At 59.1% G+C, this 12,273-nt stretch overlaps 1 protein-coding gene across 3 annotated transcripts in view; it reads right to left on the bottom strand.

Moving 5' to 3' along the window:
- GNG7 (G protein subunit gamma 7) overlaps positions 1-12,273 on the bottom strand; it is a 118,622-nt gene that overhangs the window by 62,756 nt on the left and 43,593 nt on the right. Inside the window, exon 1 of one of the 3 annotated variants that reach the window (XM_045830972.1) lies at positions 6,361-6,384. The exons of the other annotated variants lie outside the window; for them this stretch is intronic. The gene's annotated coding sequence lies outside the window, so the exon portion shown is untranslated. Of the gene's footprint in view, positions 1-6,360; positions 6,385-12,273 lie in introns of those variants that run through there. 3 annotated transcript variants of the gene reach the window in all.

Raw genomic sequence — 12,273 nt, 5'->3', positions numbered from 1 at the left:
AGTGGGGCAGGAGGTGCCCCCTGGAGGTGGTGGTTCCCATCAGGGACCCCTCAGGGCAGGAGCCCAATGTCTGGTGCTAGGGGGTGAACTGGGTCCCCGCCCCAAATTCATATGATGAGGTCCTAACCCCTGGACCTCAGAACGTGACCTTATTTGGAAATAGGGTCTTTGAAGGTATAATTAGTTAAGATGAGATCATACTTTGGAGTAAAGTAGCCCTAACCCAATATGACTGGTATCATTATAAAAAGGGAAAATTTGTACACACACACGCACCCAGGGAAATAGATGGCTGTGTATGTGACAACAGGGGCAGAGGTGACGCCTCTGTAAGCCAAGGAACACCAAGGACTGCCAGCGACCGCCATGAGCCAGGAGGGACGGGAACGGGTTCTCCTTCGCTGCCCCAGAAGGAAGCAGCCGTGCAGACAACTCGATCTCGGGCTTCCAGAGCCGGCACAGAATAAACTTCTGCAGCTTCAGCCTCTCAGTGTAAGGTGCCCTGTCGCCGCTAGCCTGCAACCCAGACACTGGGCTGACACACTGGAAGGGCCTTCAGAGCCCAGGCTCATGGGCTGTCCGTCCCGGAATATTTCGGTGGGACGCTGGCAGTGCCCCAGTGTCCACCCCCAAAGCCTCAGAGGCTGCTATGGTTGGATCAAGACGTGACATGTCAGAAAAAGCACTTCGCAAGGGTCTCACCCACAGTGGGTGGGCTTGGGCTGCCTAAGTAAGGAAACACAACGAGGACCAGATTTAACTTTTGCAAGATGCTGTGCCATTTCAGAAGGGCTGGCAGCAAAGCAGGGCTGGGTTATGCTTCTCCCAGGTCAGGTCTGGGTTCAGTGCAGCTGAGGGTGCAGATACCTGTCTTCTGAGCATTCAACCTGAGACTCTCAGTTCCCAAAAGGCAGCTAAGGGAAGAAATTCAAGGCCAGGCACAGAGTAGACCGTTGGAGCTGGCTGAGGGCCAGCTGGGAGAAAGGCTATTGACTGGCTAAGCTGGCCACAAAGGCCTGGCCAGAGACCTCGCTGGCCCTAGTGGCATTTCACACTCTGTACAGGCTGCCGGATGGGTCCTCCTTCCCTGCCTGGCTTCCGAGAAGCAGTGCTCCCCCACTCCACCCATGCCGTGTCCGGTCTGCCTCCACCCCAACCCTTATGAAGCCACTCCGTTGAGCTGAGTGATCAGCCCCTGGCGAGACAGTCTCAAACATGCACAGTGGGAAATGATGACCGACAATGAGGATCGCAAATGTCTCCGTGCAGACTGACTTCAGGGGAGAGGAATTCCGCCGGCGGGTGTCTAGACTGCGGTGTTTCTGGGACGCCGGAACTAGAAGCCAGGAAAGGCACCCACTGGGAGGGTGGTGCTGCCACCTGGTGTCTGTGGCTGGAAAGACCACAGGGCCTCGTTCGAGCAGCACATCAGGTGGGTCCCAGGTGCTGGGATGTGGCAGTGAATCACCACCGGAAGGGGGGGTTCGGCCCCACTGGGGCCTGCAGCCTGGTGGGGAAGGCTGCGCAAAACATGCATTTGTTGAGGGGGAGTCCTCCTGGGTCAGGGGCTTCCATTACATTCCACAACCATCTGACTACTGAGGTTCTAGGAGGCTACACATATTTAAATACAAACACTGAGTGGGAGGAAAGAGGAGGTGACTCACAGATACTGGGGTTCACACCGTCTGACTCTCAGGGATTTATTCTGGTATCTATTGCGAGCAGGGATCAAATTAAATATTTTTCCAAATAATGAACATGGGGTCTCTTCCTGGGCACTGCTGACACTGTGGGGGGCTGTGCAGCATCCCTGGCCCCACCCACTCAATGCCAGGCCCACCCTAGTTAAGGTGACCACAGATACTCCCAGCCGACAACCAGTGAATTGCACTGGGGTAGAAACACCAGCCATAGGTAATTATTTTTGTTACTGGAGCCAAATGCCCTTTCTTGCTAGGCAGACATCTTCCAGGCTACTGCTGCCAGTGGCATCCTCAGAGTCCCTTGTCTTTCTACCTGTGAGGAGCCTCCCTTCAGGGCTGGGGTGAGGCTACATGTGAGGTGTGGGGGGACCGGGGAGGATAGGGATGAGGGCTGGCAGACACCCACCTGCTCGGCCAATCAGGCAGCGCTGGGAGGGGAGGCAGGGTCCAGGTGACAGATGGTCTGAGAATGCTGAGGCCCCTTGGGCGGGGGAGGGGCAGAGGCGCGCCCGCTAGTTCAGGGGGAGACGGGGCTGCGCCCAGCCAGGAGGGAACCTCTCTCTGGGAAATTCTGTTTCCGAATGTGTTTCATGGCCTTTAAGTGTGATCTGCTCCCCTCCGGGGTCGCCTGGCCGCTGGACCACGCAGGGACTCCTGCCAGCCCGGGGTCTCTTCCTCTCCACAGTTACACAGAAAATTACGTTTCACAATTGTGTCGACGTAAACATGGCTATAAACCAGGCTGGATTTGTGATTATACAGTCATTAATAGATCGTTCACTTTTGCCCACTGATTTGAAAAGAAGTTAAAATTAACTATTAACATTTGGACCGGCTGACAAACATCTCCCCGGGCCCTCTCCTGGGGCCTCCTGTGCGGAACGGCTGCAGCCGCTGCCTACGTGACCTCAGCTGAGACTCTGCTTCTCCTGGAGGCCCTCCTCCCCCGGGGCCGGGCTGGGTCAGCCCCGCTGCGACTCTCCCGGGAACCCCTGTACGTCTTCATTCTGAAGTCTGGGACGCTACCCTAGATCCTCCTCAGCCCTGGGCGACTCTGCCCCAGGGGCACCAGGTGATATCTGGGGACACCAGTGGTTGTCACATGGGGCTGCTCCTAGCACCGAGTGGGTGGGGCCTGGGATGCCACTCACCACCACGCGGCGCCCAGGACAGCCCCACAGACAGGGTCTCGGCCCCTTTGTCAGCAGTGCTATGTCAGCGGTGCCTCAAGACCCTTGTCTGTCCCACTAAACTCAGATCCTGAGGCTCGTGAATTGTTTCCTGGACTAAAAGACTCGCGTCGGGGTAACCAAGGAGCTCGCTGAAAGCTGCAGTCACTGTGACGTCTAAAGGAGCGACACATGCAACACAAAAAGCCACCTGAGAAGGCAAATCCCCTGGACCCACGCCAAGGGCTCCGCAGGAGGCAGGTCCACTCACTCGTGATGGCGCCACGTGTCCCACCGGGGTGGAGGGGGGGAGAGGCCACGGCAGGTCAGAGAGCGCCTGTGGGAGCTGACTCAGCTCGAGGGTCAAGGGAGAGTGGGGAGACAGCCCTCCGCTGCAGCCGAGCAAGGTCACTTGCCAAGCAACTCCAAGTTCCCTTGGGTGCCAAACGTTATAACCCAATACACGTGGTTAATGCGGGGTCCCCAGGGCACTGGCGACATCAGGGCCAGTCATTCTACGGGGGGATGTCCTGGGCACTGTGGGGTGCTAAGCAGCGTCTCTGGCCCCCACCCCTTGATGCCAGGGGTCACCCCCAGTTGTGATACACACAGATGTCCCTAAACAATGTCCAGTGTCCCCTGGAAGCAAAATTGCCCCTCAAGACCCTCCTGCCTTGCTCCCACAATAGAAATGACTTCAGAAGCAGCTGCTCGGCCCCTTCCTCCAGCGCCCCGGTTTGCACCAGACAGGACTCGGAGGATGAGCAGAGCGAGGAGACTGCAAAGGTCCCAGGTTCTTGGTGTGTGTGTGGAAGCTCTCGGCATAGAGGCTAAGATTCCTGGTCACCCAATGCCTGGAAAGCACAGTTCGCAGCCCTTCTGCCCCACAGCCAAGAAATGCAGCAGAAGAGCACCGGGCTCTGTTCCCGGCACTGCAGCTGCCTGGCTGTGCCCGACCCCAGGCTGTTCCTGGCAGGTGCGGGTGGGGGAGGAATTCAGCTGCACCCAGGACGCCAGGACTCCTAAGCTTCTGTCCCCTGCTTCCCCCTCTTGTACAGCCTGGATGAGGGAAGGCTCTCGCCAGGGTGACTGCCCCCAGGGGCCGCTGACAATGTTTGGGAACATCTGTGGTTGTCACGAGGGGCATGCTCCTGGTATCAAGTGGATGGGGGCCAGGGACGCTGTTCAACACTCCACAGTGCCCAGGGGGCCCCCTCACAGACAGTGACTGGGCCCCGACGCCGGCAGTGTCGAAGGCACAGACCCTGTGTTGATTATTTGGGGAAAACCGAGTCTGCCTGCTGCTCACAGAAGACGCCAGCACAGAAGCCTGGTGGTCAGATGGTGACCCCAGCGCCTGCGAGCCACCCCCCCCCCGTTGTGTGTCCACCTGGCAGCTCAGGGACACGTTGGCTGAGAAGAAGAAAGGAGTCAAAGACCCAAGGCAGGCAGCAGGCGGGCAGGCAGCAGGCGGGCAGGCAGCAGGCGGGCAGGCAGCGGGCGGGCAGTCAGCGGGCAGGGCAGGCAGCGTGGCCCCAGGCTTCTGATAGCCACAGGGGTGAACCCCAGGCCAAGAGGCCCTGTGCTCCCCATGGGTCTGCGACAACCTCCCTGCAGGGACATCCTGCAGGCAGAACCCTGTGTCCCAGCCTTCTTCTGGCTAGCCCGGTGGAACGCACAAGCCGGAGAAGTGAACACGGACGGCCTCCGAGGACAGCCACTCGGCCATGCAGCAGGAGGAGGACCCTCGAGGGCGCTCACAGGTGGGCGCGGCAGGGGAGGGGAGGTCCTGGGGCCTGATGTCCACTGCCCTGCCCGAGCTCTGCCCCCTCTGGCCTCCACAGCAGAGCTGACACGGCTGTCCTGTTCCCAGAGGCTTCCTGCGTGGGGGGACCCTGTAGGTAGGTGCCCAGGGCCCTGCAGTCAGAGGGCCCGCCCTTGGTTTAATGCACTGCATCTGCTGCCCAGAGTCTGGGTAATTTTTGACCGAGGGGCCTGTTCTCATTCCGCACCAGGCCCTGAAGACTCCGCAGCTGGTCCCTCAGCTACAGATGACAGAACTTCTGAGGCCTCCTGGCTCCGAGCCCCTGCGGACACAACTGCTTAGGATGGACAGCCGGGGATGGCCAGGGCCAGGGGCATTTGGGTTTCCAAGTAGAGGGCAAGGTGGAGCCACACCTGAGTTCAAGGCCTGCTTTAAACCTGGGGGTCCAGTGTGAGCAGGAGCTGGACTCTGTTTTTCCCAAATAATTAACACGGGGTCCGTCCTCAGCACTGCTGACACTGGTGCCTCATTGCTCTCTGTGGGGGGCCGTCCTGGGCGCTGTGGGGTGCTGAGCAGCATCCCCGCCCCACCCACTCGACGCCAGAGGCACCCCCAGCCGTGACAATCCCAGATGCCCCCAGGCATCGCCGTGTTTGTGGATGGGGCAGAACAGCCCCCGAGTCAGTGGTTTCTAGGAACTGGGGGGAGGGGAGTGGGAGACACTGCTGACAGGGACGGGGTCGCTTTTCAGGGGGACGGAATGTTCTGACATTCAAGCAACGGTTGTACAACTGTGTACATGTACTCAAGCCACTGAAACGCACACTTTAAGGATGAGTTCTACGGTGTGAATTACATCTCGATAGAGCTGTTACTCAAAAAACCCTTTTTAACTTGAAGCATTAAGAAGAGCCAACCCTTAGACACAGCCTCGCACCCGCAGAGCACGAAGCCTGCTTCTCCGGGTTCCGTCACCCGAGTGTGTGACCCTCACCGGGACGCACTTCCCCTCTCAGCAGGAAGCATCTGACACACACCTCTTTGTGCCCCTAGCCTTTACTGGTCGCCCCGAGTCTCTTCAGTGTGGAAGGGGCCCCGAACCCTCCTCAGCGGCCTGCTGTATCAGGGCAAAGAAAGACCACGTGCCTGGGCTGGGCCCCGCACCTGCCCTCTGCCCTGAGTCACCAGCAAGAGTGGGAAGCAGACCCCCTCCCAGGCTAGAGGGGCTAACAGACACCGGCTCGGGAAATGTCCCACTGACCACGCGTGAACCCCTCCTCCAAATCCCCTTCCTCCCTGGGCTACCGGCTGCCTGAACTCATCTGACTCAGGAAAACAAGCAGGAGCACTGTGCAGCGATGTCAGAAAACTATCTAGTGAAAAGCTTGCTTTTTAAAAGAGTCCCTTAAAGTAAAACAAACAGGTCTTAGGTGTTAAAAAGAACAAGAAAAAAGAGCCGACACACCTGTGCTGTGGCTGCAGGGCACCACCCGGCTCACCTCTGGCTCCGAGCCGGCCTCCTGCTCTCTGTTCCCCTCGCTCCCCCCGCCGCCCCCCAGTCACAGCCCTCGCCCTGCCCCCCGCTGCAGCCTGGAGCAGGGGCCACCTGTCACCTCACGGGGCAGCTAAAGCCAAAATACCAACGCAATATAAAAGAAGGGGAGAAGTCAGAACCGTTCCCCACGGAAGCCAATTAGAAAGATCTCAGGCAAGAACATACCATTTTCGAGTAAAGAAAGGCAAAGAGACTTCTAGGAACCATCCCGGCTGCTGGTGGGCTTCCAGGGCCACGGCGCTAGCCTCGCTGTGGGACTCACGGGCGCCCTGTGCTAGGGCCCCCGCGGCTGGGCAGCTGCTCAGGCGCACAGAACCCGCTGGGCTGGCGGGTGGAAACGCAAGCTCCTCTCAAGGCTGTTCTGTGACCTGGGGTGACCTCCTCTGACCTGAGTTTCCACTTTCACTTATGAAAGGGGTGGCGGCTCCCCTCACAGCAGTGACCTTTCTGAAGGTGAGAGATGACATCTCAGCTAAATGGCGTGTGCTGGGCTTGCACAAACCAGGGCCCCCAGCCACGGCGCTTTATTTGCTGCAGGCCTCCCTCTAGCGTGACCCATCCTCCCTCCTTCCCGCGCACCCTTCCGGGTCTCTTTCTGGGGACTGAGTTCAACCCACTCTGTGGTGGGTTAAACACTGTCCTCAAATTCATGTCCACCAAGAACCTCAGAAGGTTCCCCCCCAAACTCCTATGTTGGACTCCTGACCCCCAGACCCTCAGCGAGGGTGGGCCCAAGCGAGGGTGGATGAGGGAGAAGCCACCTCACGGCCCAGGTCCCTGGTTCTGTGGCTCAGACTGGACTCCCCCATGTCCTGGGGAGCGGATGGGTGACCCGCAGGCTGAGCTCAAGGAACCAAATCGGAACCCAAAGGTGTTTCATGCTCCAAGGAATTGGAAGCAGGGTCTCAAGCAGATAATTACACAGCTGTGTTCACAGCAGCATTATTCACAACTGCCAGAGGGTGGAAACAACCCAGGTGTCCGTCAGTGGACGAAGGGATAAACGCAACGTGGCCCATCTGCACACGGAGTATCATTCAGCCTTAAACGGGAAGGACATTCCGGCACACGCTGCCAGGTGGACAAACCTTGAGGACATTACGCCCAGTGAAATAAGCCAGACACGTAAGGACAAATACTGCCTGATGCCACTCACAGGACGTCCCTGCAGCCAAACCCATAGACAGGAAGTAGATGGTGGAGCCAGGGGCGGGGAGTCGGGAGGCGGGGAGTTCACTTGGCAGGGGGAGGGGGTTAGTGTTCAATGGGGGCAGAGAGTCGGGAAGGGGAGAAGGCTCTGGAGACGGAGGGTGGGCACGGCTGCAGGACGGCGTGAGTGTGCTGAGTGCCACTGGGCTGCGCACGGAAAAGGTGCTAAGACGGCAAATTTTACGTTAAGCATATTTTACCACAACAGAGAGAAGAAGAAAAGATACTCTGAACATGCCTTGCTTTTGTGTGTGAGTAGCGCAGCCTGTGGGTAAACACGGTAGCCTTGGTGGCCTCACGACTCGGGGACCATCCCCAGGCGGCCGGCGCCTCTGCCCAGCTTCCCCCAGGAGGCAGCCAACCAAGCCTGAGCCTTCTGGGAAGCAGAGAGATTCGCCACCCTTTCCTGATAACTCCCAGGGAGGGGAGGGCAGCTGGGAAGCAAGGAGCCCTGCCCCCCCGCCCTCCGTCCCCTGGGTGTTCACCGAGCTTGCCGAGGTCCACACTGCGGGCCAGGCCGTTCCTGCCTGGGAACAGGAAAACAAGGTCGGCTCGGGACACAGGGCTGCTGACTGCGGCCGTCCTTCCTGGTGGACTCCTGCTGACCACTCCTGGGGGATGGGCCCTGGGCCTGGGCATGTTCTGTCCTGTGGCTCAGCTACTTCTCTCTGACGCTCAGTCAAGGGCAAGAATGCTGGGCCCGGGAACGGGGGTCCAGGCCCAGCTGGGCCCGGGAACGGGGGTCACCAACCTGTTGAGGGTCCTGGGGTCACTCACTGACTCCCAGCGTTTCCACAGATACCAGGGAAGCCAGATGACCTCTGGTGTCGTCAGGAAGGACAAAGGCGGTCATCATCCCAATTCCACCAAATGGGAACAGAGCAGCAGGAGGCCCTGCCTGAGCGGGGGTCTGGGCGCTGGGAGACACCGCGGCGGGTGCTCCTTCCTGGGCTGGGCTCCAGGGCCCACACCCACATGCACCCCCAAACTGGCATGGCCAGTGGCCTTGTGAGAACAGCCCTGAGGCTCACTGAGACCTGGGCCCACCCACACCTTCAAGGTGCCCCGGTGCCTAATGTGTAAACCAAGGGGGTCCATCAACTGTTCCCAGGGGTGGGGCTGGACCCTCTCCAGCCCCCTACTGCCCTCGGAATAAACCGCTGTCTCTGCCTGTGGGCTCCCGCTCCCGCACCAGCCTCGGCTCCCTTGCCACCCGGAGGGCCCACCACCCTCGTCAGCTGCAGGGCACCTCAAGCTCGACTCAGACACAGCTTCCTCCAGGAAGGCCTCCCTGAGCCCTGGACAGAGCTCCTGGGTGAGCACTGCTCCAGCTCAGGCAGTGCTGTCACCATCTGTTCACTTGGCCAAGGGGACACTGCGTGATGTCTGGGGACATCCGTGATTATCACACTAGGGGCTCCCAGCCTTGAGAGGGTGGGGGCCGGGGATGCTGCTCACCACCCCACAGTGCCCAGGATGGCCCCCCACCCCCAGGGAGTGAGCAGCCCCAGTTGGAAGCAGAAGACCTGGTAATGGTTTGCCGGGAACACCAGCAGGTGTGGCCCCCCGCCCCCACTTCCTGCCCACCATGTGTGCCCGTCCTCACAGCTGCAGCCCAGGTGCCACAAACCCCCACGCAGGCCTGGCTGGCTGTGCCTCCTGCCGCCCTGGCTTTGCCAGTCTCTTGGATGAGAGGGAGCCTGGCTCCGGGAGCTGGCCTCTCCTCCGAGCAGGGCTCTGAGTCAGCCGGCCGGGACATTAGTCAGGGCCACCAGGGAACAGGGTGTCGGATTCCAGGAGGCCCCTGAGCTCAGAGCTCGGCTTGCCGTGACTCAGCCAAGGGAGTCCCATGTGATCATCACTCCTTTTGGTGCGTGATGATCACATCCTCGAGGTTCCGTTCACTGTCCCCGGCGTGAAACCGGTTCCTGTCACAGGCTCATCTCTCTGTTCCAAAGGTCAGGTGAGTATTCGTTCCTTCTCTCACTCACTCACCAAACATCCAGCAAGAGGCTGGATGAGATCCCTGCACTTAAGGAGCCAGATTGCTGATCTGGGCCTGGTGACTGTTAGCCAATTTGACTATCGCAGAACAGTTAGTTACCTTGTGGCCCTGGGAGAGTTCCTTAGCCTCTCTCTGCTGCTGTTTTCCCACCTGGAAAACAGAGAGAACCAGCTCCCGTCCGCGGGGTCGCGGTGGGATTTAGAATGAGCGTGTCCGAAGGCAGCACAGTGGGTGCCGTCGGTCAGCGGCTGCTGGGTAACAGGGTGTCACCAACCGAGCAGGTGAAAACACACCCATCTGTGGTCTCAGTTTCTGTGTTGGGGAGTGGAGTGCAACTTAACCTGGTCCTCCGCTCGGGGGCTCAGGAGCTTCAAGTCAAGGGACTGGCCGGCTGAGCTCCCACCCAGAACTCAGGGTCCCCTCCAGGTGCATTCAAGTGGCCGGCAGAATTAATTCGCCTGCAGCTATGGGATCGGGGTCCCCATGTTCTAGCTGGCGGGAGGTGGGGATCGCTCTCAGCCCCCAGAGGCCACGTGGTCTCCCGCACAGGCGGTTCACAAGGGCTTGTCTGCCTTCTCCAAAACCCGCCAGGGAGGGTCTGCCACTGCTTCCGGTGCCCGCCCCTCCCCTCCCCTCTTTTTATTGTGGTAAAAAAAAATACGCATAACATAAAACCAAGTTAACCTACTTTAGGTGTACAGCTCAGCAGCATTAAGTGTATTCACGCACACCAGTAAGAAGCGCCCTCTCCGCTTTCTGTGAAGTGGTCCTGCATCCTCGGAACTCGGGCAAAGCCCGACCTGCACAGGTGAGCGGCAGTGAGGCCTCTGCCCACTTCCTGGGTCTGTGCTATGGTTACATTAGATGCCACCACAGGAGGGAGCTGGGAAGGGTGCCCTTGGACCCCCTGAACGATTTTTGCAATTTCCCTTGTAATTGTTTGAAAACAAAGGTTTTAAAAAATACATTAGGTGAAGCCACAGGCATAGTTTGGTGTAAATGGGCCAAACCACGTTGGGCATTCTCCAAACATCTTCTTTCTCCCCCAGCCCTGACCCTCCCCCCACAGACCTGGCAATACATCCTACAGGGAGGGGCAGAGGTCAGAGAGGAAGGCAGAGATGCCCCCTGCTCTGCCTCAGTGGGGGCTCAGCGCTTGGCTGAATCTCCCTGACTATGACTATGCCCCCCCTCCTCCGTGTGAACAGCAGGCTCCTAAGGGCCCCCAAGTCCCTGCAGATGAACCCTCGAGTGTGGACAGGACCTGTGAACGTGAGAAGACACCCCTGGTTAGGTTGTTTTGTACAGAAGAAGGGATTTGGAGGATGTAGTGAAAGTCCCAAATCGGTTGACCTTGAGCGAATCAAAAGGGGAACTTGCCCGGGTAGGCCCTGCCGCATCGGGTGAGCCCTTCCCGCAGTGAGAGACCGGAGTGTGCGGGGGTCTGTGAAGGGGGCCACGTGCCTGGGACAGGACCTGACAGCCGGGTCATCTCCAGCTGGCCGCTGGCGGAGCAGCTGGGAGGAACCGGACCCTGCCGACAACCTGAGTGGGCCTGGAAGTGGGTCCTTTCCCAGTCGAGCCCCAGATGAGAACTCAGCCCCGGCCGAGCCCCCCGAGAGGCTGAGCAGGGGTCCAGCCACGCCGTGTCCGCACTTGCGGCCTGTAGAAGGGGAGCTGACGGACAGGGGTGGGTTAAGCTGCTCTGTCTGTGGTGACTTGTAACGCAGCCACATCGCGTGAACATGCTTGGTGTGTGATGGCAGAGCCGAGCGCCTGGGGTCTGACCATCACTTCCACAGTTAAGGGATGCTCCCGTCACTCAGGAAGCTCCAAGCACGTGGGGAGCTGTATGCCAGGAACCGTGGATGAAGACCAAAATATGTATTTATTATCAATCTCAATGTCATACCTCCCAAGGCCCTACCTCCAATGACCGTCACACTGGGGGTGAGCTTGTAACATCTGAATTTGGAGACACCCATGGCCATTAGAGACAACTGGTGTTTTAGTCTGTGGCATGCTCCTCACATACCAGTTCCCTGTGGGCCCTGCATTGGTGCACCTGTTCAGGCCTCCACTGGGCTGATGGTGGCTCAGGAGCCTTCAGCCCTTCAAGCCCCGCCCCCTGGCCCCCAACTCCTGAGCAGAGCCCACCTAGGCCCTCTCCAGGCACACAGGTGTTTGCTGACTAAAAGAACAAAGTGGTGGAGGGGGAGGAGGGAAGTGAGGAGCCAAGGCTGACATCCTCAGTGCCCGCCAGCTCACAGGGAGTCAGGGCGGCACGCTGTGGGGCTGGGAATGGTCTTGGGAGGATGTGGGGGTCCCTTCTACCCACCCTAAATGAGCCCCTCTCTGGACTCATCATGGCTCCCCCGTCTGCACCACCTGCTTGTCGTTTGTGACTGTCATCCCCCTGTGTTTTGAGTCTGATGACTCTCTGATGACTGCATGCATGCATCATCCCCTGGCTGACTGTTCGAGTGGTTGCCTGGCAACGAGAGCACGTGCCTGCAGATGCTGTGGGTCTGCATGCCTTTGTTGCCAGTGGGCCCTTCCAGTTCTGGTTGCCCCACCAGTGGACTCCCCTCTTCTGTGATCTTGGAGCTGAACTTCTCTGGGCCTCGATTTTCAAAGCCCTAAAAGCAGGCAGCACTAACCCACCCGTGAAAAGACTGGCTGAGAGAGCTTGGCCTGCAAGGTCCGAAAGAATGGGTCCTACATACTTGGATGTGGGTGAGAGCCGTCGTGATAACACAAAGCAGCGAATAAAGGCGGTGGTCTCGAGTCACCCTAGGAGGCAAGAATCTTACGGAGCAGGGTTCCCCCTCGGCACTGCTGGCATTGGGGCCAGGTCATTCCCT

The sequence above is a fragment of the Phyllostomus hastatus genome, unplaced genomic scaffold (assembly GCF_019186645.2).
Source record: "Phyllostomus hastatus isolate PE091 unplaced genomic scaffold, TTU_PhHast_1.1 phas_contig_159, whole genome shotgun sequence".
Taxonomy (NCBI): Eukaryota; Metazoa; Chordata; class Mammalia; order Chiroptera; family Phyllostomidae; genus Phyllostomus; species Phyllostomus hastatus.
This window is presented reverse-complemented; position numbering and strand designations above follow the sequence as displayed.